Source organism: Taeniopygia guttata, chromosome 7 (assembly GCF_048771995.1).
Source record: "Taeniopygia guttata chromosome 7, bTaeGut7.mat, whole genome shotgun sequence".
NCBI classification, from domain to species: Eukaryota; Metazoa; Chordata; class Aves; order Passeriformes; family Estrildidae; genus Taeniopygia; species Taeniopygia guttata.
The window spans coordinates 36,472,637-36,491,399 of NC_133032.1; the positions used below are offsets into that span (position 1 = coordinate 36,472,637).

At 40.9% G+C, this 18,763-nt stretch overlaps 1 long non-coding RNA gene across 3 annotated transcripts in view; it reads right to left on the reverse strand.

Moving 5' to 3' along the window:
* The window catches only part of LOC121470278 (uncharacterized), a 96,849-nt gene that overhangs the window by 68,511 nt on the left and 9,575 nt on the right, over positions 1 to 18,763 (reverse strand). Inside the window, exon 1 of one of the 3 annotated variants that reach the window (XR_012056862.1) lies at positions 757 to 4,745. The exons of the other annotated variants lie outside the window; for them this stretch is intronic. This is a non-coding gene — a long non-coding RNA (uncharacterized lncRNA). Of the gene's footprint in view, positions 1 to 756; positions 4,746 to 18,763 lie in introns of those variants that run through there. 3 annotated transcript variants of the gene reach the window in all.

The following is an 18,763-nucleotide window of genomic DNA, read 5'->3' on the forward strand; positions in this document are numbered from 1 at the left end:
GAATGTAACACCTTGGAGGGTAAATCCTGGAGCAAGTGAAGTGCAAAGGTTCTGGGTGTTCACAGCCCATCAGGAGCAGCCAGGTTTCAGCTCCTAAGCTGCTGCTCAGATTTTTCAGGGCAGTGACAGCACCCAAACCCAGAGCTATTGTCTGACCAAGCCAAATTTCTCAGAGTGCCAAACCTGCCTCTCACTCCTGGCCGTGGACTCTTTCTGACTTCAGATGGCAGCATCTGATCCATAAATACCGATGGGTTCCTATAGTTAAATTTAACCTATGGAACTATAGATTGTTAATATTCATGGGCTGTGTCATGCCAGCTGAAGCCAGAAGGATTCCATGGTTATAACCTAAGTCATTGCTTTATAAATTTCCCTTAAAATACACAGGCCACATATAAACTGGCTTTCTGTTAAAAAAGGCATCATTTACCACCCCTTTTCTCATTTTAGAAAATCACTAGACACGTTTGGGGACTGATAGACTTGGCTCAGCTACACACATCTCTCATGGAGCATCGAGGCTCAAGTGTGACTTTTAATGCAGAAAAAAAAAATTAAAAAATAAGCCACATGCCTAAAGAAATTCAACTTTATTACTGTCTTATGGTGAAGTCTACGGTGGCAGAGAGAAGGATGCCACCTTTCATTCAATGCACTTCAGCCTTACAGTTACAGCTCTGAGACATCAGAGTTTTTTTTAACACCTTTCTAATGGGCAAATTGTGCCAAAGCCAGAACCAGAATCTCTCTTACCTTGGTCCCTTGGCAGACCAGGATCAACTCCCCCATGCACATACAGCTTTCACCTCAAAAATCAAGCCAGTGTTATTCTTCTTCCCTTTTATCATCATCAAATTCATCCCGAGTTAGGAGAAAATGCAGTTCAATCCTCTGACTTCCCATTAAATTATGAAGCTCTGCCTCTGAGCTCAAAAAAATAAAAAGGGGAGGCACTAATTTGCTTTCAAACTGAGGCCATTGATAATCACCTGTGTGTTAGGATTTGCATAGTGCACTGAAAATAGACAAAGTTCATCCTAAAGTGCCAGCACAGTCTTCCATTAATCTCCAGCTCAGTCCCTTAAAGGAGGAAGTAACAACTCTGTAATGATAAGGCTCGTGGCAGCAGCCAGAGTGCTTGAAGGTCTGTTCTTGTAAAGAAAATTTTTCAATTAGTTAAAGAAGCCAGGAGCATCGGCTTTCAAAAAAAAGAGCTTCCTCATGAATCTTTGATCTCTCTCACTGTGCCATGTTTCCCATGAAAGACACTCGTAGTGGCACTGTTTAAATAACATCTACAAAACAGTTCAATTTGCAAATCAGTAGGATTACAGTTTCCTTTATAATCTTTATTTAAATGAAGTAGGGAGAATGAGCTGTTAAATTAAGGGCTTGACTACAAGAGTTGGGTCCAACTAGAAGTGGCCAACACTTGAGAATAACAGGAGGAAAAAGAAAACATGACTCGTGCAAACTAAAAGCAGGAAAAAAGGCCAATTTAAAACGCTTGATCTCAGTTCTGGTCCCCAAAACCAAGGAGGGTTGTTCAAGCAGGTTACCCACCCTCTTAGCTACCTGTGGTTCGTGCTTTTATCTTGCTTTAGTGCTGCTCATTAAATTTTAACAAAAATAAGAAATTTCTGAGCACACCAGAAGCTGGGCTTGGCCAGATGTCCCTGCTGGGGAAGGGACAAGGTTGGAGAAGTCCTGCACATCCCCTGACAGTGAGTTACCAACACTTCTTAGGTGGATGTAGTGCTGCAGGTCTCCAGCTCGGGCTGGGGGCTCCACCTTCCCCACCCCAAACTCCATCCCAACAGGGAGCTGTGTGTGGGATGTCTCTTTGAGCGGCAAGACACCTCACAGGATCCCAGAATGGTTTGGGTTGGAAGGGACCTTAAAGTTCCACCCCATGGGCAAGGACAACTTCCACCATCCCAGATTGCTCCAAACCCTGTCCAGCCTGGCCTTGGACACTCCCACGGATTGGGCAACCCAAAGTTAACCTGCCTTGCCCCCTTGATGTCCCCAAAATCCCTGATGTTTCTTCACCACTGCTCATAAGGAGAATTTCTGGTGCTGTCTTGTAGTCCAGCCAAAACCTGCCTCCAGCTCTTAAAATCCCAGACAACCAGGGATCCACCCTTTCTCCCACTGCAAACCATCCCAGCACGGATTTACTGCTGCTACTGCAAAGTGTGACGGCAGAGGTGATGTTCCAAAAATGTAAATGTCACCAAATTACGTAACCACCACTTCAGCTTTATAATCTATATAGATGGGATTCAAATTCCCAACACGTTCCCTCGGATTATCCGTGTTTTCCAGTGCTCCTGTGCTTGGTAAAGTGAGCACAAAGAGGTCCTGAGCACCCTGCAAGAGGCAGAAATGCCTGGTGGTGTTACAGGAGCACAAACCCCTCATTTAGCATCTAAGAAATCGGGATTATTTTCTTTATGGCAAATGCCAACTAAGAGTAGAAGTAGGATTTTTCAATGTTAATGACAAAAATATACCAGAGCACAACCACATATATTTCATAATAAAAAACAAAAATATTGCATCTTGAAAGCATTTTTGACAGGCTTCCACTTTACAAGTTAATGGCAACATCAGAGGTAGAAGAATCCTGGAATAAATGGAAAATTGGCTCCAAATATTAAAGACAGAGAGCAAGAAACCAAGAAAAGCATAGTCATAGATGGATGATACTGCCTTGGCAGGCAAGGTAAACAGTGAGGAAACTCACTGCCAGATGCAAAAAGGCTTAGATCATTAAAAGGGAAAAGAGATGAAAAAACCATTCCACACAAATAAATTAGAGCAGTATCACCAATATTGTCTGTCAGCATTTCTGCTATAAATCCTGCTTTGCAGGAGTGTATTCCACATCTGAAAAAAATATCCCCCGGGTGGAACTTGGCCTGCCAGATTTCTGGCCCCTGTTAACGTGTCTTTTGTCTTCACTAGGTTTTGAGAGGCATAAATGGAAATTTAATTTGGATTCACCACGATCAGCTCACACACTCCAGGCACCCACACGAGTCTGGGCTACCTGAAATTTAAAGAAGCCTCCAAGAATTATTTTTTCCCACTAGTGAAGATTTTATAACAACATTCCTTTCATAACTAGCTTTACCTTCAGTAAAAAAATGTTAAGAAGGGGCAAGAGAGAACTGATGGTGCCTGTTTTGCAATTATTTTGCAAATAATTGAACTTTGAATATAATGTCTGACCATGTAATACTGAAACTGTCAATAATACAACATCTCAATCAAACTTAACACATATAGACTGATCTAAAATCCAGCCTACAACAGATGAGTCTAAGAAGTTGCAATTTTTCAGTGTTTGGTAAAAAAAACTAGTACCCCAAAAAACCCAAAAATTATTTTAAAAAGTTATGAATAATCCATACCATTTTAGTTTTTAATCTGACCATCAATAAACTAGCATCTGAAATCTTTACTGCAAGAATTCTGGAGGACAAAGCATTATCTTCTACTAGAAGCAATAACATTTTTTTGGCTGATTTTTTTTTTTTCGGCAGCTTGTTTTGATATATGGATACAAAGAATTTTAAGAGATTTGTCAATGTAAAACTGAATTAAGTTTAAATTGTTTAAATGATTGTAAAGTGCCTTTGAAAAATAAGGCTGCAGCTCTGGATGTGCTGGTAAAAATGAGAAATTCCAGGCTTGGAGCAGGTTGTGCTCTACAGCGATGAGTTGTAAATTTCAACATTTGGTAAGAAAAACTAGTACCTAAGAAAACCCCAAAAAACCCAAAAATGCTTTAAAAAAAGTTACGAAAATCCATAAAATTTTAGTTTTTAATCTTACCATCAATAAACTAGCATCTGAAATTTTTTACTGCAAGAATTCTGGAGGACAAAGAATTATCTTCTACTAGAAGCAATAAAATTTTTTCAGCTGATTTTTTTTTTTTTTGGCAGCTTGTTTTGATATATGGATACAAAGGATTTGTCAATATAAAATTGAATTAAGTTTAAGTTGTTTAAATGATTGTATGTGTACCATAAAGTGCCTTTGAAAAATAAGGCTGCAGCTCTGGATGTGCTGGTAAAAATGAGAAATTCCAGGCTGGGAGCAGGTCGTGCCCTGTGATCCGTGGTGCGCATCACTGCTGCCTTTGGCAGTGCAGCTCCTTCACCTGTCCCCCTGCTGGGATGAAGACAGAGGGAGGAAGATAAATTGCTCTTTATAACAGAGATTAGGCCAGAGCAGCAGAAGGAAAAGCAGAAAGGAACAAACTCTGTGAAGTGAGAGATGTGTTCACTGCTGACCATGGCTGGGCTTTGCCTCTCCTCCCTCTGTTTGTTTTGTCTTCTGGGGGATTTTTGTGCCTCTAAACTCTCACCTCTTGTACAAATAAGGTCTTCCAGAAAGGGGTTGTGCTCCTGTGCCTGTGAGCCAGCCTGGTTTGGATCTGGGGTTTTCCTCATCCTGTCTGTAACTCACATTTCTCAGCGAGGTTTTGTCAGGGGTTTGACTCAGGGGCTAAACCTGGGCACATCTCAGTTCAAGATATTATCTATTTCTATAATTCACTGATTACCTGGGAGAAAACATTATCAGATTACCTGCTAATTTACTGATTTACCTAGGAGAAAACACACATCAGGCTTTCACACACTGAAAGAATTAAAAAAAAAAAAGAAAAAAAAAGCAGCCTGCACCCTGGATGTTCCAAATGAACTGTGAGTGACACGAAACATGAGGAACCCCCATGGCACTGGGCACCAGGCAGGCTGTCCCTATTCCTGGCACATGGAATGTGACAGCAGGTCCCACTGGGACACACCACAAACAAGTGGAAGCACCAAATACATTTTGTGTTTTTCCAAAGGATATATTTTTTTTTCTTCCCCTGCCCGTGTTGTGTCCTGAGGAATGAATTATAGCAGAGCTGCAGCTCCCAGGGAAGTTTCACTCCCTCCCAGTGTGCTTGTAGCACACCTTGGAAAAATATCAGCACTGGGAGATGCCACGGAAAACACATGGAAAAATAAAAATAAGCACTGAAAATACTGGGGAGATAAAATACTATTTTCAGAGTGGAGACAGAATGCATTGGAGGGGAGAGGAAAGACAAAAGCAACAGCTTACAACCCTGAAAACAAACAAACGAACAAAAAACCAGAAATGAGATTTTTTTTTATTTTATTTTTGCTTTTCAGCTCTTCTTTTCCACATAGCCCTCGTTTTCCAGCTTCTATTGTTTTGTTCAAATGTTTTAACCCTCCAGATCTTTTAATGAGCTCCAAACGCATCCAGGCAGTTCTATATAAATCTGAAAACCTGCTGCACGTTCAGATCCTCACTTTTTGCTGGGAAATGTGACATCCAACTGGGAGCAAACCTGAGAGTGGAACATTTCCCTACAAGGTAAGCAAACTCCCCTAAACCAGCTGACTTCATCAGGCCAGAAATTCCCACTAGGATCCAGCTGCTCAGGGATCTGTCATAGCCCAGTGGGTTTGCAGAACGGATTTGAGCTATGTGAGATGGCCCAAAAAACACAAAATAAAGTTTTCCAATGCATCAAGGCCTTGGCACCTTGTTTGTTCCTTCCCTCAGTGCTTTCTTTTTGTGTTTTTTTTTTAAACACCTGTGATATCTTATGGCATTTTCTTAATTCAGTTTTAATGGGCATGGAAAGGGAATTAGATTCGTACCTTGGGAGAATTATTGGGAGAATTTACATTTGGTGAAGGTACTGACAGCAATACCTTAAAATTACATTGTGATTCACAGAATCATAGGATCCTTGGATTCACAGAATAATTGTAATCACAGATTTGTGCTGAACTAGCAGGGCAATGCTCACTGCTGGACACTAATTTTTCTATGCTTACTATTCATATATCTCAGAGGCTTAAATAAGTTTCCTGTCTACATTTTATTCTTTATTGGTAGCCATTTATCCTAGGGGAAATTCACCCCCCCTCCCCTTTTAAAACCTCTCATCCACAAACTGTTTTCTCTTTCTGTTCCATTACTTCATGTCCCTGTAACATAAATTACAACTTAAAAAAAAAAAATCCCTCTTTGAAATTCTCTTTAACTCATATTTGCTATATCTCCAAAATGAGTAATTTTTTTAAATAAATATTTTCCTTTAATCCATGATAACTGAACAGACGTTTGCTAAATGAAGCCAACAGACATGAGAAGATTCGTTAAGTATCTGAATTTTCTGACACTGCAGATTGGAAGGGAGCAGCAAGGGACTTTGCCAAAGACAGGACTTTGAATTTTATTTCTCCTCATACCAGCAAGTGATGGAATTGAGGAGTTGGAGCAACTTTACATCTCATACCAGGCTATCAGAGGATTAAACTGTGCCCTTTCCCACCACACACAGCACCCTCTGAGGTAGATAATACAGGTCCTGCTTAAAAATCCAAGTAGCATCTTTAAATATTAAAAATCATACACAGCACTAGCATTGAATTGATAATCTTTCTTTCAACAATTCCCCAGCAATAACAACTGGAAAACGATGACACAGATTCATCCCAGATTCATCTGAAGCTTCTGAAATCAGAGTCTCCACATTAGCATTAAATACAGCAACGTTCTGATTTCAATTATTGACAGCCTGAACTAAATTAGTTAGTGTCTCATCCAGTTTCAACAGTCTGCTATTCATTGAGTCGTTCAGATGTTGGATGGGTTCCATCAACATCCTCTGAACACACTTTTTTTGTTGTTTTTTTGGGTTTTTTTGAGGCAATCTGCTGCTCTCTGGTTCCTTTCTGCCACTTCCATCCCTTTCTGCTATGATGTTCCCTGAGCTACCAACCCTCATTTCCACAGTTCTCCATCATCTCCACTTCCTGCTCCAACTTTGCCTTTTCCTCTCCTCTCAAATATTATTTATTTGTGTTTTTAATCAGCCCCTGTGCCACCCAGCTCACCAAAATCCTTCTTTTGCTTTGGCAGTTTTTAATTGTTCCTTTGGGATCACGAATGGAAAGGATGCACTGTCACTGTCCCCAGAGTTGTGTTTCAACCTGGCAGTGGCTCTACACTGAATATATGAGAAGGAAAAGAATAAAAAGGCACCAGACGTAGTGAAAATCTTAAAGCCACGCTGCTTTTCAGGTAAGTAGAGGAATTTGCCCTCATTCCAGACAGAAATCAGGAACATCCTCCATGGTTACTGCAGTCCTTCCTGTGTTTGGTGTCTCCTGATCCACCCTCAGAGCCTCACCCACGTGCTGGGGCTCCCCACCAGGTCACTGCTGCACTGCCAGGATGTCAAAGGGGGGAAAGAGTGGCTGAGTGGGGATGACAGGAAATGTGGAAGCTGGAAGAGTGGGAAACACAAGAGGAACACAACTCTGAATATTGAGGAATGTGGGAAACCTTCTGAGCACAAGGAACGACCTCCCCCTTAGGAAAAAAACCTTTCCAAAAGGATGTGTTTATGTTTGGGTTGATGTGCAAGGATAGCAGAACATCATGTTTTTCACATTTTTTTATTTGTGAATCAGTGTTAAAAATTATAACTCTCTCCTGCTCTTTTTTCGGAATTACTGGACTCCAGCTCCCCGTGCATCCTGCTAAGTGACATTATTGCAGCTCCCACTTGCACCAGAACATGCATGCAGCCCCAGCTGCTGCCCTCAGTGCAGGTGTAGAGGCTCAGGTAACAAACTCCAAGCCATGGCAGCCTCAAGTGCATCACTGAGGGCCCTGGATCTGCTTTTCATTCCCAAATCACTACTCTTTATTCTGATTGCACCTATAAATCAAGTGCTGGATTTGGGCTAGCACAAGAGCTGGGAAGGTCAGTCTGCAAACCAGACTGCAGATGAGGAAGGAAGAGAAGGAACCACTAAGATTGGTAAATTCTCATATTCCATTTATCAAAAAGGGGAAAAAAAAGAATTCTGATCTTCACGTGGTGTATCTGGCCAGATATTACAGAATGTCAGGTTTTATTGAGTTGCTCTTCTATCCCAATCCTGTCCAATTTTTAGTTTCTCTGATGTAAAAACACACAGTTGGCTGGTGAGGGTCTGAAAAGGAGGTGATTCTGCCTCTTCTCTTCTCTTCTCTTCTCTTCTCTTCTCTTCTCTTCTCTTCTCTTCTCTTCTCTTCTCTTCTCTTCTCTTCTCTTCTCTTCTCTTCTCTTCTCTCTCTCTTCTCTTCTCTTCTCTTCTCTTCTCTTCTCTTCTCTTCTCTTCTCTTCTCTTCTCTTCTCTTCTCTTCTCTTCTCTTCTCTTCTCTTCTCTTCTCTTCTCTTCTCTTCTCTTCTCTTCTCTTCTCTTCTCTTCTCTTCTCTTCTCTTCTCTTCTCTTCTCTTCTCTTCTCTTCTCTTCTCTTCTCTTCTCTTCTCCTCTCCTCTCCTCTCCTCTCCTCTCCTCTCCTCTCCTCTCCTCTCCTCTCCTCTCCTCTCCTCTCCTCTCCTCTCCTCTCCTCTCCTCTCCTCTCCTCTCCTCTCCTCTCCTCTCCTCTCCTCTCCTCTCCTCTCCTCTCCTCTCCTCTCCTCTCCTCTCCTCTCCTCTCCTCTCCTCTCCTCTCCTCTCCTCTCCTCTCCTCTCCTCTCCTCTCCTCTCCTCTCCTCTCCTCTCCTCTCCTCTCCTCTCCTCTCCTCTCCTCTCTCCTCTCCTCTCCTCTCCTCTCCTCTCCTCTCCTCTCCTCTCCTCTCCTCTCCTCTCCTCTCCTCTCCTCTCCTCTCCTCTCCTCTCCTCTCCTCTCCTCTCCTCTCCTCTCCTCTCCTCTCCTCTCCTCTCCTCTCCTCTCCTCTCCTCTCCTCTCCTCTCCTCTCCTCTCCTCTCCTCTCCTCTCCTCTCCTCTCCTCTCCTCTCCTCTCCTCTCCTCTCCTCTCCTCTCCTCTCCTCTCCTCTCCTCTCCTCTCCTCTCCTCTCCTCTCCTCTCCTCTCCTCTCCTCTCCTCTCCTCTCCTCTCCTCTCCTCTCCTCTCCTCTCCTCTCCTCTCCTCTCCTCTCCTCTCCTCTCCTCTCCTCTCCTCTCCTCTCCTCTCCTCTCCTCTCCTCTCCTCTCCTCTCCTCTCCTCTCCTCTTCTCTTCTCTTCTCTTCTCTTCTCGAAGGAAAACAACCTGCTGGGAAGAGTCCAGAGGCACCAGGATGATCAGAGGGGTGGAGCAGCTCTGCTGGGAAAATTGGGATTGTTCAGCCTGGAGAAAAGAAGGCTGTGAACTGCAGCCTTCCAGTACCTGAAGGGAGCCAGCAGGAAAGGTGGGGAGAGACAATTTACAAGGAGCTGGAGTGGCAGGACAAGGAAAATGGCTTCACAGTGAGACAAGACAGGTCTGGATTGGATATTCAGAAGAATTTCTTGGCTGTGAGGGTGGAGAGGCCCAGGTTGTCAAGAGAAATTGTGGCTGCCCCTGGATCCCTGGAAGTGTCCAAGGCCAGGCTGGAGCACCCTGGGTCAGTGGAAGGTGTCCCTGCCCACAGCCAGAGATTGGGACAAGATGAACTTTCAATCCAAGCCATTCTGTGACTGTATGAAAACTTGACCTGTGGACTCTGCATTACATTGTGCCTTCCTTGGCTCTAGACTGGAGAGCTAAACCATTTGAACAAGACACAATGGAAATTATCTTGTTGATTTAAGGTCCCTTAGCAAATCTTGCTCCTAAATCTTGATTTTTAAAGCAAATCTTGCTCCAAAGCTGCCTATGGTTAAGAGCTAGACCCATATCAAAGCCTTCCAAAACAGATAATATTCATACTTTCAGTGCATTTGTGGATGGTTGTGTGAAGGTGTTAATCCCCTACATAGAGCCATTAGCAAGGAATTCATTATTCTGCCCAGTGAGTTATCCCTCTATTAAACGTTGGGAAGAATTAGCCTAATATTTACTGTCAGCTATTTGTTATGTTAAAGAGGTCTTTACCAAATCTCCAGCACCTCCACCACATGCACAAAATCATACTTTAAATGAAGTAATTCTGAATTAAACAAGTGTGCTAGTACTACTAGTGGGATTTATAGTAACCAATAACAGTCTAAGAATGTATTTCACAGATTGCTTCTTTATATTGCAAAATTAATAGAGTTTTATATCTGAAGAAACAAATCTGCGCATTAAAAATCAATGTTGCTCATGATACACACTTGGTATTATTTCTGGGAATGCTACAGCTGGCATGCACAGCCTAGTTAAAATATTATAATTTACTTGACTGCATGCATAGTCGATTTGCAGTCAAAACTGCCACTTACTACATGGGAGGAAAAACAATGACTTCCATGCTACTGCAAACATCAAAGGTAGTTTTTGCACAACTCCCCCTCAAAACCTCCTGGGAAAAGCCCTGACTCATAAGCTTTCCACTGGTTACTAGAGTGCTTCTTAGGTTTGAAGGGGAAAAAGAAAAAAAAGTCATATTTTGCTACAGTACCTCCACTGAAAAATCCTCAACAAGCAGAATGGATTGAAAAATTCAAGCATGACTAAAAAGTACATTCCCCACTAGTCAGTGAATTTTGCTCCCTATTTGTCACTGCCACCTTGGAGAGCGGTGAGCATTAATAATGCATGGGTGCTAGGAATGTATTAGCAACTAACCTTGCGAAGAAAATCAACTGGGGACCCAGAAGAGCTGTTAAAAAAAAAAAGGAAAAAAAGAAAAGAAAAAAAAAAAAAAAAAAAAGAAACCAAGTCAGAGCTCTCTGGTATCCTCTTATTTATTGAAGAGATTTTGGGAGCAGTGTCAGGGATGGCGGGCACTATGCATCACTGCAAACTCAGGCTGGAAGTCTCTGCAATGGGGTCGTAATTGAGTTCATTGATCACATTCAGGAGCAGACCCACCCCCACCCACCAAGCTCTGGCCACTCTCCAGCACAAGAAATCCCCCAGAGGACCAAGGATATTTATGCAAAGTGGTGGTTGGAGCAGAAATATCTTTATTAAATGTGTTTTTAAGGAAAGCCTTCATTCTGCTGTTATTGGCTTTGAAGCTACTTTCCATTTGTTAATTGTGATCGAGCTTTCCTCAGAACTGATCAGCACACAGCATTTGCCAACAAATATTTTCTAGGATAGGGACAATCATGGGGGTGAGAAAACTTTTACCTTCTGCTTCTACAGCTGCACCATGCTGATCATAGGTTACCACCACAGCCATTCAAGCGTGGCTATTTCCATCCTTTATTTTATGGTGACATGATAACATAAGGATTTTACTCTCATTTTGAAACCCTTCAGTCCTCCCAAATCCAAGTTATCCAGTATCCAATGAAAATATTCTGCTTTCTAGAATAAAACAGCCTTACCACTTCTCTAGTTTGAAACAATTTGTGCAGGAAGCTGTTCTATCCTGCTGTTACACTTGGCAGTAATGGTTTCAGTTATATATTTATGTCCTGCCATCTTCTTTTAATATATATTGTTTATATTCCCCGGCCTTTTTTCTGTTATAACAATCATTACAAGTTTTACATGGAATATAGTTGCTTTTTGTGCTATTAGCCAAAACAAATATTGTGTTTAAATCCACCTCATTGATTCACGTTCTCAGTGAATGTATCCAGCTTGCCACTGGAATGGGGAGATAGAGCGAAACAGTCCTAAGTTCTGCAAAAAAAGGGAAAATAACACGGTTTTCCTTTTCCCTTCTGCTGGAAAAATAGACAAAAAAATTCTCCTCCACTTTACTCATCAAGGAAAAAATGCCCCAGAATTTTCTGTGCAGATCCAACCTCCTCCCCCTGAAATAATCAGAATGGCCTGATGCGACCAGCTAAATTAGTTGCTTTGCAACTCATCAATTATATTTTTAGTTGCTCATTTCAGACCTTCATGCAATTAATTCATTAAGATCATTATGACTTAATGTCGCATCCCAAATTCAAAGTTCCCTATACACAATTTAATCTTTGGTCATTTTTTATTAAGATGTGCTTTGAATGAGCAGTTTCCCCCCAACAAGGGTTGGGCCAACTCCCTAATTAAATGCTGCAGCCTGTGGATAAGCTGGAAACCTCACTGTGACACAATCCTCCTGCCTTTCACCTGCTTTCCTAACACTCATCAACTAATTCATGCCATTCTTCTCATCTTTATTTGATGTTGACGACAAAATAAAGTTAAAAGACACCTGCTGGTAGATAGATTTCCCACTGAACATGCTTATACAGGCCTTTAGGAAAACTAGATTCTGGCATCCTAAGAGGATCACATGATTAAGATCTGAAGATTGAGAAGAGAATTGGTTCAGTACCAGTTTCTCATTCTCATTACAATTGTTCTCCAGAGAAATGAGCAATTTTTCATCATTGTTTTCTAGACACAACGATCTTTGTTGAATTTTAGTGTATTTTTTTTTGTCATCTTTCTGTCTTTATCCCCTTTTCCTTTTCTTCTTCTTTCTAAACCTCCCTACGTATGCCACAGTTGTTTAATTTTTGTTATGGAAATGATTAAAGTTTTATTTTGTTTTGGTTTGTTTCATTTATCTCCCAGGAGTTTTTTAGGGTGATAGTCACTCTGTAAATGAATGTAAAAATGCTTTTGTCAGATTATCTTGCATATTAACTGGTAAAATGCTTGTTATTTTACTCTGATGTTACATTCACAACAGGATAACAGTTTTGATCCTGTTATGCAAAAATCTGCATTATAAATGAGAAAGCATATTTCACACTTTTTTATCTTGGGCAGATTCCTAATGCAGTCATTTGGTGTTAGGATGAAAAAATGGAGATAAGGCAACTTCCATTAGCTCAGCTCATGTTAGATTCAGCAGGCACAAGCTCAGGCCATACGTGGTGACACCTTTCTCACATGATCTGAATTTGGGTGATGTCTAACAACTCAAGAAATGTTGAGCTTCACAAACCCCATGCATAAAAACCTGCACGTGGAATGCCAAATATCTTGGGCTGAAAGCATATTTATAAGGTTTTTTTATAAGAAAAAAGAATGTATTTAGCTAAACAAACTTACAATTATTAGTTACGGTAAGATCATATTTGTTAGGTCCTGAAAATATCAGAAACATCTTTCAACTGCAGCCTAATGTTTCATAGTTAAAGGCAGTTTTTCAAGAAGTTATTGTCTTTTTCTCCCTTCAGTTAATTATAAAGTTTCTAACCAAACCTGAAATTAGACTGTTTATAGAATTCCATTTTCATTATTTCTAACAATATTAGCAGTGCAAAGCTTCTCTAATTTTGCAGGTTTGTAGACCATTATTATAAATGGTGCTAAGTTCATTAATCAGGTCCTGCTAAAGATATTTAAGATCATTAAATATCACAGCTGACTTAATCATTCAAGTTTTAGAAAATCTCTGAGTGAGTACCACCTTAAGAAGATATCCAATTTGCTTTCAGAAGAATATTTTATATCAACATACCCAGTACAATCTGATAGGACACAACAGGAATCATCCATCAACATGACAAGTTCAAAAGGATGCTCCTGTAAACTTCACACACAGAGGAAGGGAGGTGTCTCAAGTCAGACAGCAGCAAGTTTTGGGAGGCTCTGTTCAAAATTTTCACCCTCCATGCTTCTTTTCCAAAAAAATAAAGACAGAAAAAGGATTTGCAACTCTTAAATTGTTTTTGTTCTGTTTTATCACAATAAGCAGTAGATTCTCATATTCACTTTCCATCTTTTTACCTCTCTGTCTCTGCCAAACTTCAGTCCCTTGCTCTATACAGAACATTTCCAGCTCTTTATTTGCACAGTGCCTCAAAGGCTCAGGTCCTGCTGTGGGACTCAAACTTTTGGCCTCTGTGTTGATTCACATATATATTAAAAAATCTGTGTTTTGAATTCCTGTGGTCTTAAGCAATGCAGAGAGAACTCTCCTCCGTGTCCATGGGGATAGCTGTAAGAGCCATGGCAGTCTGTTTGTCATAGAAACTGGAATGGGTTGGGTTGAAGGGACCTTGAAGTTCATTCCATCCCACCCCTGCCATGGGCAGGAATATCTTCCACCATCCCAGGCTGCTCCAAGCCCCGTCCAACCTGGCCTTGGGCACTGCCAGGGATCCAGGGGCAGCCCCAGCTTCTCTGGGCACCCTGTGCCAGGACCTCACCACCCTCACAAGAAAGAATTCCTTCCATAGATCCAACCCAAACCCACTCTCTGTCTGCTCAAGTCCATTTCACACCACCCTATCATTCCATGCCCACATTTTCTAGAAAAGAAATGTGTGATTGAATGGGAATTGTCTGGGAGGGGGGACTTGGAGAAGGGAACAGACAATCTGCAAGACTGTGGGGTAGGGGTGTGAATAAGGATTGGTAAAAAAAAGACATAAAAGAAGATTTTAGTCACTTATACCAATGCATTTGCATGCCCACACCAGTACAGACCAACTTGTTCCTACAGGAAAATGCCCAGAAATCCCAATCCCGGTTCCTGGTGCTGGAGGAGCTTCTGTCCTACCCAGGCCCAGCTCCTCAACAAGGACATGCTCACCTAAGAGCCCAACAAGAAAAAGCCTTGACACAGCTCCTTCTACACCCTACCCTCATCCAGGTTGGAAATAATTTGTAAAAATCCCAAATTACTATGCTGAGATTTAAATCAGGGCTTTTACACCCTCAGTGTCCCAGCTACACATACACAAAAATGCAACAACAATAAAAAAGGGAAAATTAAACAATAACAAGGAGGAAAAATCCCCAAATTTTTAACATTCTAAACAGCATAGCATGAACCCATTCACAAATATGCCGTGTCTGTCCTGAGACAGAGTCAAAACACACAACGCTCTCTTTTCTCTTGACCTTGCAAAATCTTGCCATAACCATTACAAGCTCCAGCCAATTTTTCTTTTTTTTTCTTTTATTTTTCCTTTTTTTTTTTTTTTTTTTTTTCAGAAATGGAATTTACAGATTACAAAAACGGTTTGCTCGAGTCATCACCATCACTTTGAACTCTGAGGCCATTTGAATTTGATCCTGGCCAGGCTGACCATAAACCATTTCTGTTTGGATAATAGAGGAAATGCAGCAGTTTGTCTTGAATAACCTTATAATAAACTGGAGCTCAGTAGTTATGAATTAAAACTAAAATAGCTAAAAAAAAAAATATTATATGCATCCATGTGTGTGTGCTTTACATATATGCACACACACTTACATAAATACACACTCAACTTGATCCCATCAGAAGTGAATGAGAGAAGAACATTGGCAATGTTAAGATTATTTTTTAACTTAATAAACTTCACCTACTTGTTCATTATATTTTTGTTGTATTAATAAAATATTGCTCATTTAGATGAGCTTGATAAATAAGGCCCTCTAAATTTTCCATTCATAATTCACTATAATCTATGTACAAAGCTCAGTGCAGTAGTCACAACTAATAAAGCCCCAAAATATAATTTATTTGGCTTAAAGTCTTGCAGTGTATTTTTCCTAAAATCATTGAAAATTGCATCTTTCATCCCAAACAAGACATATGGAGTCAGGTCCATGAAAGCACCCAACAATCTGAGTTTTGGGATGATTTAGATGCCGAAGCCTAAACTTTGGTCCTCAGATGCAGAGGTGGCTTCTCAACAGAGCTTTAGCAACGTGAATTCAGAGGCAGAGAATTTGAAAAATTAGGCTCAGGACTGTGCCTAAAGAATGTACAGAACTGGGGTAGGACTCTTTCAGTCAGTATTTCTCCTCTTTTCTACCTGCAGACAGATCATTTTTCAGCAGAATGACGATTTCAGCCTCTTGGAGGCTGGGATTTTTTAATGTGTACATACTGCACCAGGAGCTGGGCAGAGATTGCGGCCCCTTGGTGGCCACATCCCTAAATTTAGTGATATTTCAGGCAGCCATAGGTGACAGGGAAAATCTCAACATTTCAGCCCTGCTAGAGTTGTCCCACCCTGGTTAAAGGAGTCCTGAGGAGAGGAGCTGGGAGAGACCTGGTGGAGCCAAGCAAACAAAATCAAACCCTTCTACTCCTGCAAGGCTAATTATGAAAAATGTCCTGTGGCATCACTTGCCAAAGAGAGATTTTTAAGCCTTTCCAGTTCTCCAACTCGCTGCACATCAGAGGAAATGAAAAGAAAATAAAAAACAACCACCAAAACTGTGTGTGTCCCAAAGCAGAGACCCAGAGTCCACCAAAAACAGCGATCCATCAAAGGAGGTGACTGCCAGCCAAAGGCACAGCCAGAGGCTCCCAGGGAGCTCTCAGCTCACTGCTGTTTCCCAAATTTCCCAGTGACCACAGAGTTCCTGGAGCCTGGGGAGAGCATACAGAAATACCCACAACACGCTGTAAAACATCTTGTTTTAGTCCCTGGTTGTAGGTGATGATGAGAGTAGAAGAACTGAGTCACCAAAGCCTAGAGAGAAGAGCTGGAACAACTGAAAGCTTGTGTGATTTGGGGCTGGTTTTCTTTTTCTCTGTAAGAAGTAACCTGGTTTTTCTTTGCTGTCATTCATGCCCTGCATACACGTGACCACGGGTTTTGTGAATGAAAAAATATCTGAATTCAAAAGATTGCACAAAATTAACAGATGATCCATGTCTGAAAATTTGTGCAGGGTGTGCATTATTCATTAATTGCCTTTTCATTTGATCATTCACCAAGAACTATTAATTATTTCCCTCTTTAAAAAAGCTTCAATGATCTAATCAAGATGAGAGGGGGGTAAATATCATATCTCTTAGGACAGCAATAGTGTACACTGTGAACCAATTGGAAATAGCCAAAATGGAAAACAATTGAACACCTACAGCTACTGTTTGTGAGGTATCTAAAAATATCTGAGCAGTCACAGAAATCAAGAATGCTTCCCAAATATAAAAAGTGTTTACCAGAAAATGGTGCATAATGAGCAATTTAACCAGCTATTCAGCAGTGATCCAAGGAATTCTCCGATTCAAAAAATGGAAATTTGAGCAAAGAGGTATTTGAAAACTGAGCAAGACCATTTTGACAAGGAATATCAGGAAAGAAGCAGAATTTAGTATAAACTTATTTAAGAGTTCTAGAAATCTCAGCTGTCCTGAGTGTTTGAGAATAAGAGGAGAGATGTTTTTATGATAGAGGGAAAAGTTGGTTTTGGAGGCATCCAGAAGATGATTTTAATCCCTATTTTAATTAAAGAGGAGCAAGTTCTTCACACTGAATCTGCTTGGCTTCCTTGGCACCACCATCCTCCTTCCCATCAGGGCAAGGATTCCCCCAGAGCCACGAGGAGACCAAGGGGAATGGCAGGAGCAGGGAGAGGACTGTTTTCATTCCAGACTGAAGCCTTTTAAAAACTTCATATATTGCAACTTTTCCTTCAGCTCCTCAGAAACAATCTTATTCCAAGTGTCTGCACATAACCATAATTCACATCATTCCACAAAACCTCATTTCCAGAACTATAAACAGGGTGGTGTTTTTTTAAATTTTTTTAAGTTAACAGAACTAATCCTTAAGTGTCTAATGACACAAGATCTAATGAAAAACCATTATTGTTCCAACACAGCATTTGGATTTTCTGCAAACCATACTTATCAGGTATATAATAACTTTTTATACTGAGAAATAAAAACAAGCCTTTCCTAAAGTAAAAAAAAAAAAAACAACTATAATCTTCTATAATTCTGTACAGAAGACTGTACCAAGGAAATGCTCCTTGGCAAACTAAGCTATGATTAAAGGTAGTCACTGGTACTTGTGATCATTTCCTAACCTTCAGATTGAACTGTCCTCCCAGCTGAGATTTTTGGTAACCTAGTAGTTTATGGTTAGGACAAATCTTGATAGCAATCCAAAGTCTTCCTGAAACACACACGTGGCTCACTTTCCCCAGCAGATAATTGAATTCAGATACAAGTTTTCTGTCAGATCTCTACAAAAAATGAAATGCACCATGAAAATGTACACCAAGGAATAAGATGATCATCATGCACACACAAAATAGCAAAGATAAAAAATATAAAATAAATAAAATATTTGCTCTTCAAACTGTAGTGCATTTAATATCAAAAGATTGGCAAAGAACCATAATATTCTAGCATTTCCAGAATCAAGCTCCTATACTCTTCCAACATTTATAACTTCTTTTAAATTGGCCAGAAATGCTTTTCATTTCATTGACAAACACAGTAACTCTTCCCTGCAAAATTATCCTGACAAGATACCAGCACAGACACAGGAATCCTCTCTGTTCTTAACCACAGTGACAACGTTTCTTGGAAAAATGAAATTATTTTACTTGCCTGTCCAATCCCCTGCCCAAAACCATCCCAAACCAGCACTTCCTTATGGCAGGCGGGTCAATAGGATTTTTTTATCACTGGTAAAATCCATCCTTCTTCAGGACATGGCTGATGCTAAGATATGAGAGCTCCCCAACAGATCTGCCATGGAATTCTGATGCCTCCTTAGTGAACAGCCAGGGGTTTACATGTTCAGTGTCTCCCTGTGCCAGGGTCGTGGGTGCTGGAGGCCGTGTCTCTGCTCAGGTCTGCTCTCAGATGGATTTCCACAGGAGAAAAGGAAAAATCTCCCATCTGAGAAGCTGCTGGAGGACCTAAAGCAGCTGAGCTGATGAGGTAAAACACCCCAACAACAATGCTTAACAGAAAAATATACTTTAAGATTGCTTTAAATTTTCTATTTAATGTCACCATTTCCTATTTGCACTCAAATTCCTCCCTTCCCTCCCTTATTTTCTCTTTATTTAAGCCACGTCTCCCAGGCAGGGGTAGGAGCATCACGTGGAGCTGCAGGAGTCAGGCCAGGTGAAATGAGGAGAATGCACATTGCATCCCCTTAATTC